General features: G+C 35.7%; 1 protein-coding gene across 16 annotated transcripts in view; it reads left to right on the forward strand.

The window, feature by feature from the left end:
* LOC138189667 (uncharacterized) overlaps positions 1-14,861 on the forward strand; it is a 143,436-nt gene that overhangs the window by 50,265 nt on the left and 78,310 nt on the right. The gene's annotated exons all lie outside the window — the stretch shown is intronic.

A 14,861-nucleotide genomic window follows, 5' to 3' on the forward strand; every position in this document is an offset into this window, starting at 1 on the left:
GATTACGAGCTTAATGGTATTCTTGTAAGGGTCTTGTAGAGCAAGAGCGGTATTTGAATAGATGCTTCCGCATTTACGAGTCGAGCGTTTTGCGTTTGAATACAGATAATGGATTGTTACAGGATCGTAACAGGAATTACAACGGCGATTCGTTTTCTCGCTTCAAAAGTAATCTTAGAGTGGATCGTTATTGTTTCTTTCTTCCACGTGGCTGTGTAGAATTGCTTGATCAAAATTCTTGGCCGCATTCCGAATATCAGTCATTCTTTTCGCGTTTTTAAACTCGAATGAAACGCAACAAAGTTACATGGAACAAAGGAACGGTACGAGAAACAAGTTCTGCTAAAATCTGAGTAATTTTGCTAACGCAACGATCAACACTGCGAGGATGTCGACACGTCAGATGCATGTCCCGCTTCGAAATAAAAACCGAAGTACAAAACTCGCGAAAGATACATACAACATTCAAAGGTTTTTCATTTTCCAATTATTATTCGTCGTCTTAATGATTATCGGGGCCATCAATCTCGATTTAAATGTTAAAATAGATGCGTACAATGTATAGTAAGCAGATCGAGATCCTTCGTTTCTGTAGTCGTGCTTTTTTGTTGTTGCGTTCCAAGAGCTTGTAACCGAAGTGAGTTGCAAGTTTTTACTCAGCAATTTTTTTGTCGTTTAATGACACCGCTACTATGAAAACAGTAATTTATGACTAAATTAATGGATATTTATAGATTGACGGAGAACCTAAGCGCGCGGAATTTTTACAATATTTAAAGTATCTTATAACATTTAAAAAGTGTAATAAATGTCTAATCAGATCTTACTTTTATAGTTACGTATAATTAGTTTATGTTCATAGATATATTTTATATAATTTTGCATAAATCTCTTCGGTACTTATCGATATTTATCATCTCCATTGTATCTGTTAGTCATGGTTGAGCATTTTACGTTAGTACATTATATCTGTACGTTTGTAGTAACAGGAAATAAATCTAATCGAGTAGACCGATTCGAAATAAGCAATCGCGCGACTGGGTCAAAACATTTTCAATTCAGAAATCCATGTACATACGTGTTTAAAAAAAAATTTTAACAAATACACGTACGTTATTGAGCAACATATCTATATTAGGTAATTTGTATATACAGCGATTGTGTATGCACGTGTGTATCAAAGATACGTTTGATGCTCGATCGAAAGAGCATTTTCACGAGAAAAATTCGATTCGATTCCGAAACGGGTGATATACCCGACCCATATCGACGAGTATCATGCGCCGACAATGTGATTTCTGTCGTAAATCACAATAATTAGCGATATAGTAGTTCGGCGAAATAGTCTGATCATTATTTCGCGGAGCACTTGGTACACGGCAGTTAAGACTCGCGTGCTCGTAAACTACGCGAAACAAGTTTATGAGACGGGACGATAATACGGTTATCGCAACCGCTGTGCCTGACCTACCCTCGAAAATAATGTAATCTTCCCTCCGCCTCGAACTTTCAACAATCGGACAAGAATTAACAGTAGAACAGAGACAGACGGACATGGCGAAAAAGAGGAACTTTAACGAGCATTCACGGAACTACGTACACGTACAGGTGCTGCTGCTCAAAGGTATCTCCAGTTATTTTAGCAGCTCACGATCAGTGTAGATACGTTAACATGCTATGAATATTGTATATAAATTACGTAACCGCCACAGGTTACTTTTTATAAGGCTGAGGTTTAAAGTAGCAAAATTAAAACGAACAGTTCGATGAATTTCATTAAATTTTATGGATTTTATTTATATTATATTTGATAGATTTCATGAAATATTTCATCCGCAGTATGAAATAACAATTATATTACGTTTATAATATTAAGTGTTCTGTACATTTGTTTACCGTATTGAGTATAAGAATTGTCCACCCTTTTTATAAAATTTTTTATAATCCTTTCCTGTGTGAGATACGTTCATTGAATTTGCCGATCCATGCGAGGACCATGCAATTTCAAATCTTTTATCAGTGCAATTAAAAAAAATGTCAAACGGAGAAAGTGAACGATACAAATAGTACTATGTTTGTAGTACTATATTTTCATCTTTGTAAGAGATCTAATAATTAGACTCCGGATGCTTACGCAAAAGCATAGTTTCATATGTAACTACTATTTTCCATATTGCATATGCTTCGCACATTGTCTTAATTAAAGAGAATATGCGTACATATGTTAAATATTTTTTCCATGTCTATCTCGTGGTTGTATTTAATTCCGATCATGGTTGGCTATGTATATAATTACAAGTCGGAATATGTACGACGCAAATATTCATAGATTGTATTACACATTTGATGTATGTACTCGGTAATTGCAACGAATAAGTTCACATAAAGGTAGATGCAATGTTAAAAAGAATACTGGTTTGCGCGACATATGTAAAATTGCGAGTATAATCGCGCATCGTAAATTGTGGAACAGCCAAATTATGCAATGATATTATAAATTGTAAATTGCAGCGAGCGTAGATATGTATTCGTTTCATTTTGCGTATTCGATTTATTAAAGTTCGCTAATTCCATTGTTTTTTTAAACGAGAATGCATTTTCTACTTTACATAGATCAAAGTCTCTTATCATTCCACGTAGAGTCGAGTTTAAAATAAATTGCAGAAAAAGTGAAACGAACGTCGAGGATCTTGTTTATTAACGCAAATCGAGATAACGAAACGCGAAGCTTTTTCGTCGTAAGATCTGTATCGTTATTGAACGATAAAATTTTTTCCATCTATGTAGTTCCTTTCTTCCTTTTATGTAGTTCTGAGCTTCAATTTGGTATACTGGAGGTTTTCATTTGGCAATATCTTTCGCTTCTTTTTTTGCTAGCAAAACTGCAGCGCAAAAATCCTGTGGTCAAGTGTAACGGCAAATACTGGAAATGTTTTTCGATTGAAGCAAACTTGTCGAAACCTTTGAAGAGCACGAAACTCGAAGCATACCGATAAAAAGCTTTTTGCCTCTGTGATTGGACAAGCGGAGATTTATCGTTCTTGGTAAAGAATAAATAAAATATACATAAGTATACATAAGTATATACTTAGGAATGTTTTTTCGACGATGAGAGTCGTTAGAATTTTATTCCGGATTTATGCCCTTACTTCTACCGTGAATTTCAGTTTATTTTGTATATTTCATGCTTCTGTATTTCTTTTCAAAACCGAAATTGCATCAAATATGTGCACATATAATTATATTGTATTTACCGTTTATGAAGTAAAATGAGAATATAATAAATGGAAGAAACTTTTCAATAACAATTATACTAATATAATTTTTTTGTAATCACTTGGAATCGCACTTCTGTGATCATTTGGAATTACACAAGAACCTTGAAATGCAATTAGAGGATAGAATAATATTTTTAAATGCTAATATTCTTACTATCAATATTCTCGATCTTGGTACTTTTTAATATAACAGCAGCATGAATTCTGCTAAACAACGCATTTCTTATGTGTTGATATATCAATATAGTATAATTTTAATAATATAATTAAACCACGGAGAAAGATGTTTCTCGAGAAATTCCCATTTCTCTTCTAACTCTTTTTTAATAAATTATAAGTACGACATATTGACAAATTATCATAACATTATTGGGCTCTCTAGTATAGTACCTATGCTGATTGTAAAATATTCGGTTAGAACGATATTTTTTATGGTTTTTCGAAGTCGCTGGAGCCGAAAGTGAGAGTCGTTTTTTACGGAAATAAGACGTCAAAAATTTCGATCAACCTGTTGATGTGTGACGTCCTCATGGATTTTAACGAGACCTTTTCTAAAACTTGGTGCTCTTAACCTACTGTGTGGCACGCTCTGTATGCATTTGAATCGTGAGCATTGCACTAGGTTTGAGTTATTTTTTAGTTAGCGTTCATACAATGAGCGCCAAGCTATAAGCGGCAAAATTAGCTTACCGCTTACTAACTTTGAAAATGTAACATTGCACAGAATGCACAGAATGCACACAATACGAGAAGACGCATCTAAAGCATCTAAACTATAATGCTTTCTATGATACTCGATAGGTAAAACAATTTTCTACCAGTTCTACATTCTCGAATATATTCTGAAAAATATGAATTTGCATAAAAATCCGCAGTCTGGCGATCACGATCTTACGTGAATTTCTAAAGTTAAAACTTTTGTCGGCCAAATGTTCGCAAGGACGAATTGTTAAAACCGTTCATTTCCATGAAAAATGATCCTTATTTGCGGCTTTGGCGGCCCGAAATATCGCCGCCTGAAAGACACATTCAGACCAAAAATTTTGCAGTGCGCATCCTAGCATTGCATCGATGATTTCTAGACAAATATAATTAAATGTGCAAACTCTGAAAATCTGGTAACTGGAAAATAAACATGGCACATGTTTCAAGAAACATCCGTATTCTCAATTGTCCCGCTTCATTTAATTTCTTTCTTCTGAAAAGAAAAAAGAGAAAGAGGAAACGAGAAGACTTTTCGATAAAGCTGTTACCTATTCCTGCATCAAAGTCTGTCGATGGGAGTGCGGTGCATTTATATCTCTAAGAAACAGGTTAAATCTTTTGTCTGGCGAATCGAGATGATTTACCATTGGTGGCGGAAAGTTGCGCGCTACCACGGTTCGAAAGCGACTGTGACCGAACAGTAAAAATCGGGTCAATCTCTTATTGGATCTATGAAACGTGCCTTGACTATAAAATAAACGAGCGTTGTGCGTGTACCGTACTCGAATTCCATCTCAATCAACGGCGTCGCGTAGGCAAATACGTTCCTCTCCGATCGAGGTCAAAATAACGAAACTCAATTCGCGCATCAGTCGTTGTTAAGCAACGCCATCAATTTGCATCGAATTAGCCACGCTCCTTGTTCATTGTGATTTCGATCATTTCTTCCTTTCTTCTTTTTTCTCTTATTTATCGTTTCTCGTTACTTAAGCTGGTAAGATACTAGTGACCACAATTACATGTATTCTATAAAAACAACCTTGTTGTTAGATCTTTCGTGATGTCAAAACAAAAATTGACAAAATCGTTTATGTAATTTCATGTTATAATATAAAAGAACACTGAAGATACGTCAAACGAAAATTTTCTTCTCTCGAAGTTTGGAAGAAATGAAAATTTCCTTTTAAAATTGTGTTTTTAACTGTGAAAAAATATAAACCCGTTGTTAACTTTGTTACCTTTTCGCGCAATATTTAGTGGATTTTCCTTTATTTATAGCTATTTCTGTTAATCTGTTAGGTATGCTATCTACTAACTTATTTAAAGTTTCGTTCCCTTTTTTAAATTCAACGATATTTTCTATAGATGACTTCTGTTGATCTCAAACTTTTCTTGCCAGAATTCCCCACGGATTCTTGATCGGGTTCAGATCAGGACTCGATGCTGACCATGGTAACAGTTCTATTCCGAAATTGTGAAACCACGTTTTCGTAGCGGATTGTATGGATAGTTTTCTGTATGAATAGTTGAATAATTTTCTATCTCCTATTCCGACCATGAAAGGCAATAGTTCGTCATGTAATATCATGATATCCTGATATCCTATCAGTTTACCCTTTGCAAAAATAATTTCGCTTAACATATCAAGCTACGATCACTGGTTTCTTGGAAATATTAAAGATATAATGCAGAAATTGTGTTTGGGTCTATAATTATTCACAGCATTGTATACAGGTATCTAAATACTATTTCCACGCTTAATAGGTAATGCTATTAATAATTAGTCAGTGCAGTAAATAATTAGTTAGTTATTAGTTAGCGAATTAGTACAGTTTTGTATACTTCCATAGGCATCGTGAAAGATCTATTTCTTCTAGCAAACTTGCAATTTTTTACACTGTGTTCTATTACTTAGAAGCGATCGTGCAGGCTGAATGTACATATGTACAATTAACTAATTTCAAAATTGACATCCTGGCACGATGTATCACTTTTCCGCTTTAGCAATTGTTTTATGGATACGTGGCAAAATAATCATGGAGCGTTGCGCAGTTCAAGAAAAAAAAAAGAAAATTATCGAAACATTTTGTCAAAGTAATTCGAGTATTCTTATCAAAATAATTTCGATGACGGTGATGTCGCGCAAGTTACGTTCGCTTTTTTATCATCTGGTATCGTCCTATCATCTAATCTAACTGATTTAACTGCACTACACTTCTTCCTCTTATGAAGTTTTCTTAAAAGTAAAGTGTATGTCAATGAACCAAACGTAATCGAGCAAGTAAAGGATGCTATCGGAGAATCGATAACGAATATAACTTGCGAAACGTGCGAGAATGTAACGAAGAGCATTCTTCGATTAAGGGCTCGACTTCCTAAGCTCTTTGTCAATGTCATTCTGATATTATATTCCATACATAATGTCCAAGTATTAATGAATCTCTTGTATCGAAAACTGATGATTGCCGGCTGTTCTATCTTATCTAAAAGTTATTGACAATGAAAATCAGCCACCTGTATATCGTATCTTTGTGTCGCGTCTTGTTTCGCCGAATTTGATTCTATAGCAAAGTAAATATTCCGTGGTGTTGTTGACGTTGCAATACTTACGAGCTTTAGGATTCTGTTCTTCGATAAAGTGCGAAGGTGTAATGTTAAGACTAACCTTATCCCCAGTCTAGTTATTTGTGTCTGTTCTTTTCTCGTGAAAGTCATAGCCGGGCTTACTTCGTGTACGTTTCTACTGGATTTATGTACGAAGATGTTGCGCTTCTGTCAGAAGTTATATCATCCTTTTCTTATCATTGTTTTTACGAGGCGTTTATTTTTCAAGTCTTTATTAGTAGTTGGTTGTTGGAGCGTAGTGTTGCTTTTATTTAGGTATTTCTCAACTCTTACGCGATATGGTTTGGCTGTTGGTGGTTTTTTGCTCTAATGGAAACCGGTAGAAGGTTTCATTAAATATTTTATGCACCTGTTTATTGGATGCTGGCTTATTCTACCGATAACAGAGTTTTTTTAGAATGTTCGATAATATCAGTATCTATATTCTTATTTATTAATATCTTCTAATAACCTTCTAATAATTCTTAAGGGTCGCAGAATAGAGCTTGGTTTACGGAATATACTAAATCGCACAGCCTTCCATTCCATATTGCACCTTCCTGACTTTACACTCCTACTTCGACGTTACTTTGATATCACTCGATGTTGCTTGGTACTTTTATTGCCAACATTCTTTTATGCTTATTTGTAGACTTATCAATCCAAACCTGCTTATTACATCCCGATAGTCTAAACTGCTCTAAACTAATCTATCGCTATCTATAAACTGCGCATTGGATACTTTTCTTGTCCTATTCTTGCTCTTTCCACTTCCTATCCACTTTGCTTGACCAGTTCACAACACTTAACACTTTGCCCGCCACGCCGAAATCACATGCCACGGGAGTATTTTTATTATTCAAAGCATATAATGGCAAAGTAATAATAAATTGATGATGTAAGACAATATTCTTCCCCAATGGACCGTGTATCTTATTGGTGGTCACGGGTGACCACCGTGGCGCCTTGGTAACAGTTGATAGCGACATATTATAACAAGGCTTCGTTTATTTCAACAATCCATTCGCATTCGTTATTTCGTCGTAAGCAAAACGTGCAGAATATATTGTTGAAACGTGCAGAAGATATTAGTAAACGGTATTTGCTCATTCTATATATAATAGTAAGGTATGTGCACACTTCTAACTTCAATTATATATATGATTATATATATGATTAAAGCAACATTTACGATTATTTTCTAAGCTGTGTTTATAATAATATTCGTAGAATACCCCTCAAAGATATGGATGCAAACACAGTGCACCGTTAGATGCAAGATTTGTTCTCATTTTTTTTTTTTTATTGATGTTCTGATAAAAATGTTTAATTGTTCAATGGGGCACTTTTTGTTTCAAAGTATCTTCTATTTATCGGTTATGTTCAAAATGCCCTAATTGTCAATTGTCATACAATTTTTACAATTGTAAGAAGTTCAAGGGCTCCGATCATCAATGATCACTGTGGCGTCACAGGAGAAACCGTGATCGGTCATATATGACCAACGTGGCAGTCAGTCAGAGTGTTAAGCAAAGCACCAAGCTTTCGCTTAATATTTCTTCTATATCGCACACGCCTAATCATCGTGTCTCTACACGGACTTGCAACCAGATATCCATTGCATAATTGAATATTTTTCTGATGTTCTATGCAGAGGATCGAAGTCACAAGGAGAACACGTGGTATGATATTTACAGCCGGTTACGAAAGTCTGTATAACACTTGCAGAATTTCGTGTGTACGATTTAGCAAAGAAATTAAAAACGCACTTTGTCACAAAATTATTTATATTCATATGTACTATAGCTATTGCTTACGCATCGATACAATTATTATTTACGTATTTACGAAAGGAATGTAAAAGGTTGAAACATTTGATGGATTAAAATATCGGGATAAAATTATTACAATCACGTCACGGTGGCAAATGTGTTAATAAATTATCCATTAATCATTATTTCTGTCAAATAAATATTCAGAAATATAAGATTCTCGGTTACACATGTGGAATATTAGTCAATGTTATTGACAGTTTGGAAAATCGATAGACGTAATTTTAATAGAAGACAGATTGCCAGAAATCCCTGTCGCGATACATAGAAGCACGAGGTTAATGAGGATATTGACACAAGAAACAGATGTTCCTGTTTTCGCAGCTCATAAAGCCATACACAAAGGCTATAAATCTCTCGCTCATAAAATGATAACCATTCATGAATTACCAGAAATCGATTATCAGCGGGAAACAATTTACTACGATTGATTTCATGATCAATCATCGGCGATGTAATCGTAGTTGTAAAGCAACGCCGTAAATAAAGATTAATCTAAAATAATCATCAAATTTCTCTGGTCAACGATTCTAGTGCTTTCTAGTGCTCTACACTCCTAGTACTGGTATTTGAAACCGCACTTATTAAAAGTGTCAATTAATTCTTGGACATCGGTTGACGGCACAAAATATCTATAATCTTTCGTTACAAATAATTTTGTAACGTTATATAATTCTCTCAGGAAATATAATAATTCATCGATATCATCCATTGTTCTTCATTACGAATTATTAATTTTACTTTTCGTAATGAATTAAGTTTGCGTCAAATATGTTTTTGTACTCTCGCGTTTGATACTTAATATCGCAACTCGTATCGTACGCGTGATATGTTGATTAGAAATTAAAGTGGGTTGGAAAGGAACAGAACAGCTTCGCCGGTAAAAGATTCGACGTTATTTTCCGATCGATTCAATAATTGTTGGCTGTCAAACATTAATTAACAAGGCCGAGTAATTAGACTGTTTGACCGTGGACTGACCGATGAACGCAGGTAGCTTTGAATGCAGTGGCACAAAGGCGCGCCACGGTATCAATTGATTCATGTATATCATATCGTATCGTAACAGCAAACGAGTTTTTGAATATTTATCTCGGGGTAACGTGACTCACTTGTCAATACGGTTTTGCTAGCACCTTCGTTAAATTCATGCTACGATCAACCAGGGACAACGGGTATATATTAATCGCGCGTCCGCTTTCGAAATGCTCGAGAAACTTGGAACGCGCCGCCGTGGAATTTCAATCGGCCCACGTTCGCCCTATTCGAATCGACACGATGCGACGCGACGCGATTGACAAAACACCAATCGATTTTCGCTTCAAACGGGCCGCATTGCCAGAAGCAAAACTGGATTTTTCCGTTCGTTCCCGGTTCTCAGTAATTCCATTAAAAAATTCAATTTTCATGAAATCGTTCAAAAGGTTTCCGAGATTAAAAACGTACTGGTATTTAAAGATTTATCGTTTCTATTTGTTTAAAATTGGAATATTGTAGTACGGTATACTGTATTTTTTATTTGTTTTAAAGTATTTTTAAGAAACAGTAACTTTCTATTTGAAGATCAAGACTGTCCAATAATAGGTTTGAAGTTACTTGAAATGATATAGTAACGAAATGATGTTTTTCAATCGGTTAAGGAACGTTCAGGCTTGTAGTTTTAATTGCAATGGACCAAGTAGATGCGTTTCTATTTTTAGCAAGAAATATCCTTCGAGGAAATATCGGCCAACGATCTAAACAATTCAAACAACGTTTTAGCCAACGATCAATCGACTGAATATCAAATAAGTGATCGAAAATTCAAGGTCTCATTCAACAAATTCTTCTGTCGATGGAATGTTCCGAAGATTGATTCCCCGTTGAAAACAACATTCCATCTCTGGTTGACTAAACATTGTAATTATCTGATATAATCAGTTGAAAGTCAGCGATCCGAAGCAACATTCAATGTAGTACGTACCTCCGCCTTGCATTAGCTTTAGATCGTTTCACGCGTTAGACTCGATTACGAGCGAACTGTCCTTTCCTTAAAAAATCCGCAACAGAAATTTAAATTACCCATGTATTTCTTTCTCGATATTCCAAATACTTTGCGCATTCTCATATTTCATTTTCGAATCATTTTAAATAACGAATCACACGCAAGAGCCAACAGCAGTCGCATTTATAAAACTGTCGGAAGTCCAATAAAGGTAGCCATTTTTCAGCTATCGAATTTAAAAAGAAACTTTCAGTTTGCCGTCCAAATGGCTCAATAGATCGGAAGGTTGAAGTCACACGATCGATAAAAATTATTCTAATAGCCGACGGTTCTTTCTGCTCCGGGGCAAGCCTCTACGAACAGAATCGACGAGCATAAAGGACATAGAGAGCGCGTAAAAGTCGTTGGTTTTATATAGAGCGCGAATGCCGGCAAACCGGTGGAAAGCAGAAGAAGCGACTGCGAGTTACTCGGCTCGATGCGCTCGTCGTTCCACTTATTCTTTAAATAGTGCGAGTCAACAAATCTCGGTTCCATAAAGTTCAGAATTTGTCGCGGGAGAAACCACTTCGAAGTTTCTTCGTTTCTGACCCGATTCACGGAAACACCTATATCCCCTCCAGCCATCCTTTTTTGTCAGAATTCAAACAACCGACAAAAATATCCGGGCTACGGATTTCGCAATCGTCGTTGCACGATGCACACCGTGATTCTTCGATTTATCGCAGAAAAGTTTCGTCACCGTTCAGATTTCCTCCTTACTTTGTTACGTTTCGTTCGTTCGTTCGTTCCACTCTCATAGGTGAATGGAATTGTGATGACGTTAAACGTCTGTCGAATGTCAAATTTGACGAGCATACGGTAGCTTAGGAATGTGTACGGACACTTATCATGGAATTTCTTTTATAAATTTATCGTGTGCGTGATACTAAACTTTGCGAAACTTCGTTAGCACCGTAACGAGATACGATTAGCGTGATTATAATAGCTAAATTTGAAAGCAATCCAACGAAGGATGTATATAGGAGTTACGAGATATTTATTGATATTAAGGTACACTCACTGAGAAATTAGTATACAACGTGAATTATTCGTTCGATTCGTTGTTATAGTAGTCTTAAATATACTATTATACCTATAAACATACTCTTCAATTCTTGAAATTCTTCACTTTTGCTTGGACAAAATATTGCAATAAATGAAACGAAATCGTTCCACGAATGGATGATTTCGGCGACATTTTGTCTAATGCAATTTTGAGCGAATGCAAGAGAATAAACAATTAAATACAAATAGACCGTGGGTAAAATTTGTTAAAACTCTGCAATGCGTATGCTTAATTAATTACCGAAAACCGAATTGATACACCGAGTTAATGAAAATAACGCAATATTTCTTCAGCATACCCGCCCACACTGCCAATGTCGGAAGAATCTTCTCTTTAATTAAAAGACAATGAACGATAGAACGAAATTCCTTAGGATTATGTACAATTTCATCGCTAATAAAGATAAATTACAATTTCAAAGTCTTTGAAATTGTACTTGCACTGACTTTCACAAATTTCTCATTACCAAGGAAGATGTTTTAATGGCCATTAGCAAGTACAAGAAGACTGAAACTACATAAACGATATTCATAGTTTGATCTCGCGTTGACTTTATCAAAGATTCGCATCTTAATTAAATTATTGCATTGCCAAATAAATTTCAATTATGTTTACGTTTATATATTTTAGTTGCGTTACTGTATGCCCCAAATTCGTTTGTAAGAAGACTTGCGTTTTAAATTTACTTCGAGATTTATTTTTGCTAGATCGTTAATAATCGTCAAAGTAATCAAGATAACTGATTTAAATATTCTTTATCGAGTTTATTTCAATTGTAAGTTAAAATAAAGTTTAATTTGGGAAACATTTTAACGATTGACAACATAGTAAACGATCAGTTTCATTTTCTTTGTCGAATATTTAATGCTTTAATTTTCTATTTTTTTATTTACGGTGGATAAAAGATCGTAAATAAAGTTCCTATTTTGTACAACTATATATATTTTGTTTTGTTTATTTCTTGATTGCGATTACAAGAGATTACATTCTCTGTAGTTGCTGTCAGAATCTAAAAAATAGTTAAAAGCGCCCGACTTTTAGATGGAAAAACTCTCGATTCTAGATCAGTGATTTTCTAAATGGAAATTCCACAGTCTCACTACGTATTGTGGCTTATTAATATTATAACGAATAATCGAACGTACAACAAATACTTCGGTGATTTTTGCGAAGTCAATACTTTACAAGAAATATATTGTAACTTTCATATACGTATTTTTGATTACAAATTACTTTACTACACCATTATTTTGTTACACATTTCAAAATGTTTCGTATAATATATCGATAGAAGTTTCCAAGATTGTTCGAATACTTTCGTGAACCACTGTAGATTCGTTGGAAGAAGAAGATTATTTAACCATCTCTAAACAACGATACGTCAGGCGACTGAACCTTAAAAGAAACAGTCACGGTCTTACTCCTATTGACCCGTATTTCTTATTACGTTTTCTCCTTTTATTGTCTCGTACGACTCAGAGCCAACGAAGCGCCCCCTTCTTGGTCAATGTTTTCATTTAACCGACTTCTTCGCTAGAGAATCTCCTTATCTATCCTTTCTTTCTCCCATGCCGACATTCCTCGTCGTTCCACCATCGTAAATGTTCTTTCACCGTGATCCTGTCCCTGTTACGTTCACATTCGTATCGCATCTACATTCTGGATGCTACAGTCTACTTAGCAATCGATTCATGGGCGCCAGCTTCGAACAATTGAAAGCTAGGTGAAAGGGCGCATATACATATACCGCGGGCCTACATTTCTAGCGCTAAAGTATTCTATCAGTAGTGGTAAGAGTACTACTTCTAGTGGTGGAGTAAGAAAATCACGTTGGAGGATTCATTTTTTAGAAAATCTAGCTTGAAAATTCGTCGAGTTTACGTGTACTCGACTAATTCTCGATCAGATAAGAGCGAACAATCTGTAGCATGTTGTTCGTCGACAATACAAAACAAAATTTTCTTTAAAATCATGTTTAAACACGTTTGGTTAAGAATCAGCCCGACACAAGCGAAGACATTGTGTTCCACTCGTTCGACTTATTCTCACGCGTACGATAACCGCCAGATAATAGTCCAATGCTTTCTAACGGAGAATTGGCTGAAATACGCGCGTACTTGTCAAGTTTTCAGCGCAATTTTTCTCGAAAACGAAGCTTCTAACGATATTCCCATTAATTTAGGTCCACGGTGTATACGACCGGGCTTGCGGCTTCCCTATTTACATGAAATTCGCTTAAGCGCCGAATGATCGACGGTAATATAACTAACCGTCAACGTGCAACATCATCCGGAATGCTCGAGCAATTAAATCACTCACGAACAGCATGACGACAATGACAGCTCTGTCGCGATGGAATTTACGTTTCGTCGACCTGTCATTATGCCGTGGCCGTTATGTAATTAGGCGTTCGAATAACCGTGAAACGTCTACACCGTCGTAAGCCGCACAGCTGCGTCTACGAGCCCTGTCCACCGAATATTTCTACGGCGAATAAATGTCGCGATGAACGTTTCGCGTCACTTGTCCGTCAACGCGCCGAGACGTTGCGTTAATTTTTAGATGGATCGACGCCAATGCATTGAGATCCGTGACCACTGTGTACTTCTCTGTTTTAAACCAGCACGAACGACAGCTGGCAAGGCACCCGAGAGAACAGAGTGCAACTGTAAATCGAGGTGACAGACCCGTTCTGTGTTCTAGCCGAGCATAGTAACGATGCGAGAACGCACAGCTTTATTCACAGCTGTCTTTTATTTTTCCACATTTATATCTTGCAGAGTATTTAATCCAATCCCGTGTAGCGAGCCGCGTCTCTGTTCCTACTATCGAGCCAGAATCTGTCTTCTTCGTTCGAAGAATCTGTCTTCTTCGTTCGAAGAATCAAACTAAGCGGCATTTGTACCGAAAAGCGAGAAAAATATTGTTTGTGTATTCGCGTCACATAGAATCGAGATAGTTTGTTACTTTGAATGCGGAATAAGTAAACGGAGCAAGTACTTAATAGGAAAATATACAGGGTGTGACAGTAAAAATAGTCAGCTGAAATAATTCGTTATCTATTGACGACATAAAGAAAGGAAATGTTTGAAGTGGAATTTATTGTATTTAAGGTGATTGGGCGGATGAGTACGTTTTGATTTCTTAAAATAGCTTATATTCTTTCACATATCAAAGTGGCTTTGAGTTCTTTAACAGTCATCGTATATCTTTTATAACATTACTCGATCAACTTGGACATTCTCTACGAGAAAATATTATGCTATTTATATTGAAAAATCATTTTTTCGACACATACTTTCCTTATCTATTATTACTTGAACAAATTAAAGTTAAAATATCTGCTAAAC

Source organism: Bombus flavifrons, chromosome 2 (assembly GCF_040668555.2).
Source record: "Bombus flavifrons isolate JBK064 chromosome 2, iyBomFlav1_principal, whole genome shotgun sequence".
Lineage (NCBI taxonomy): Eukaryota > Metazoa > Arthropoda > Insecta > Hymenoptera > Apidae > Bombus > Bombus flavifrons.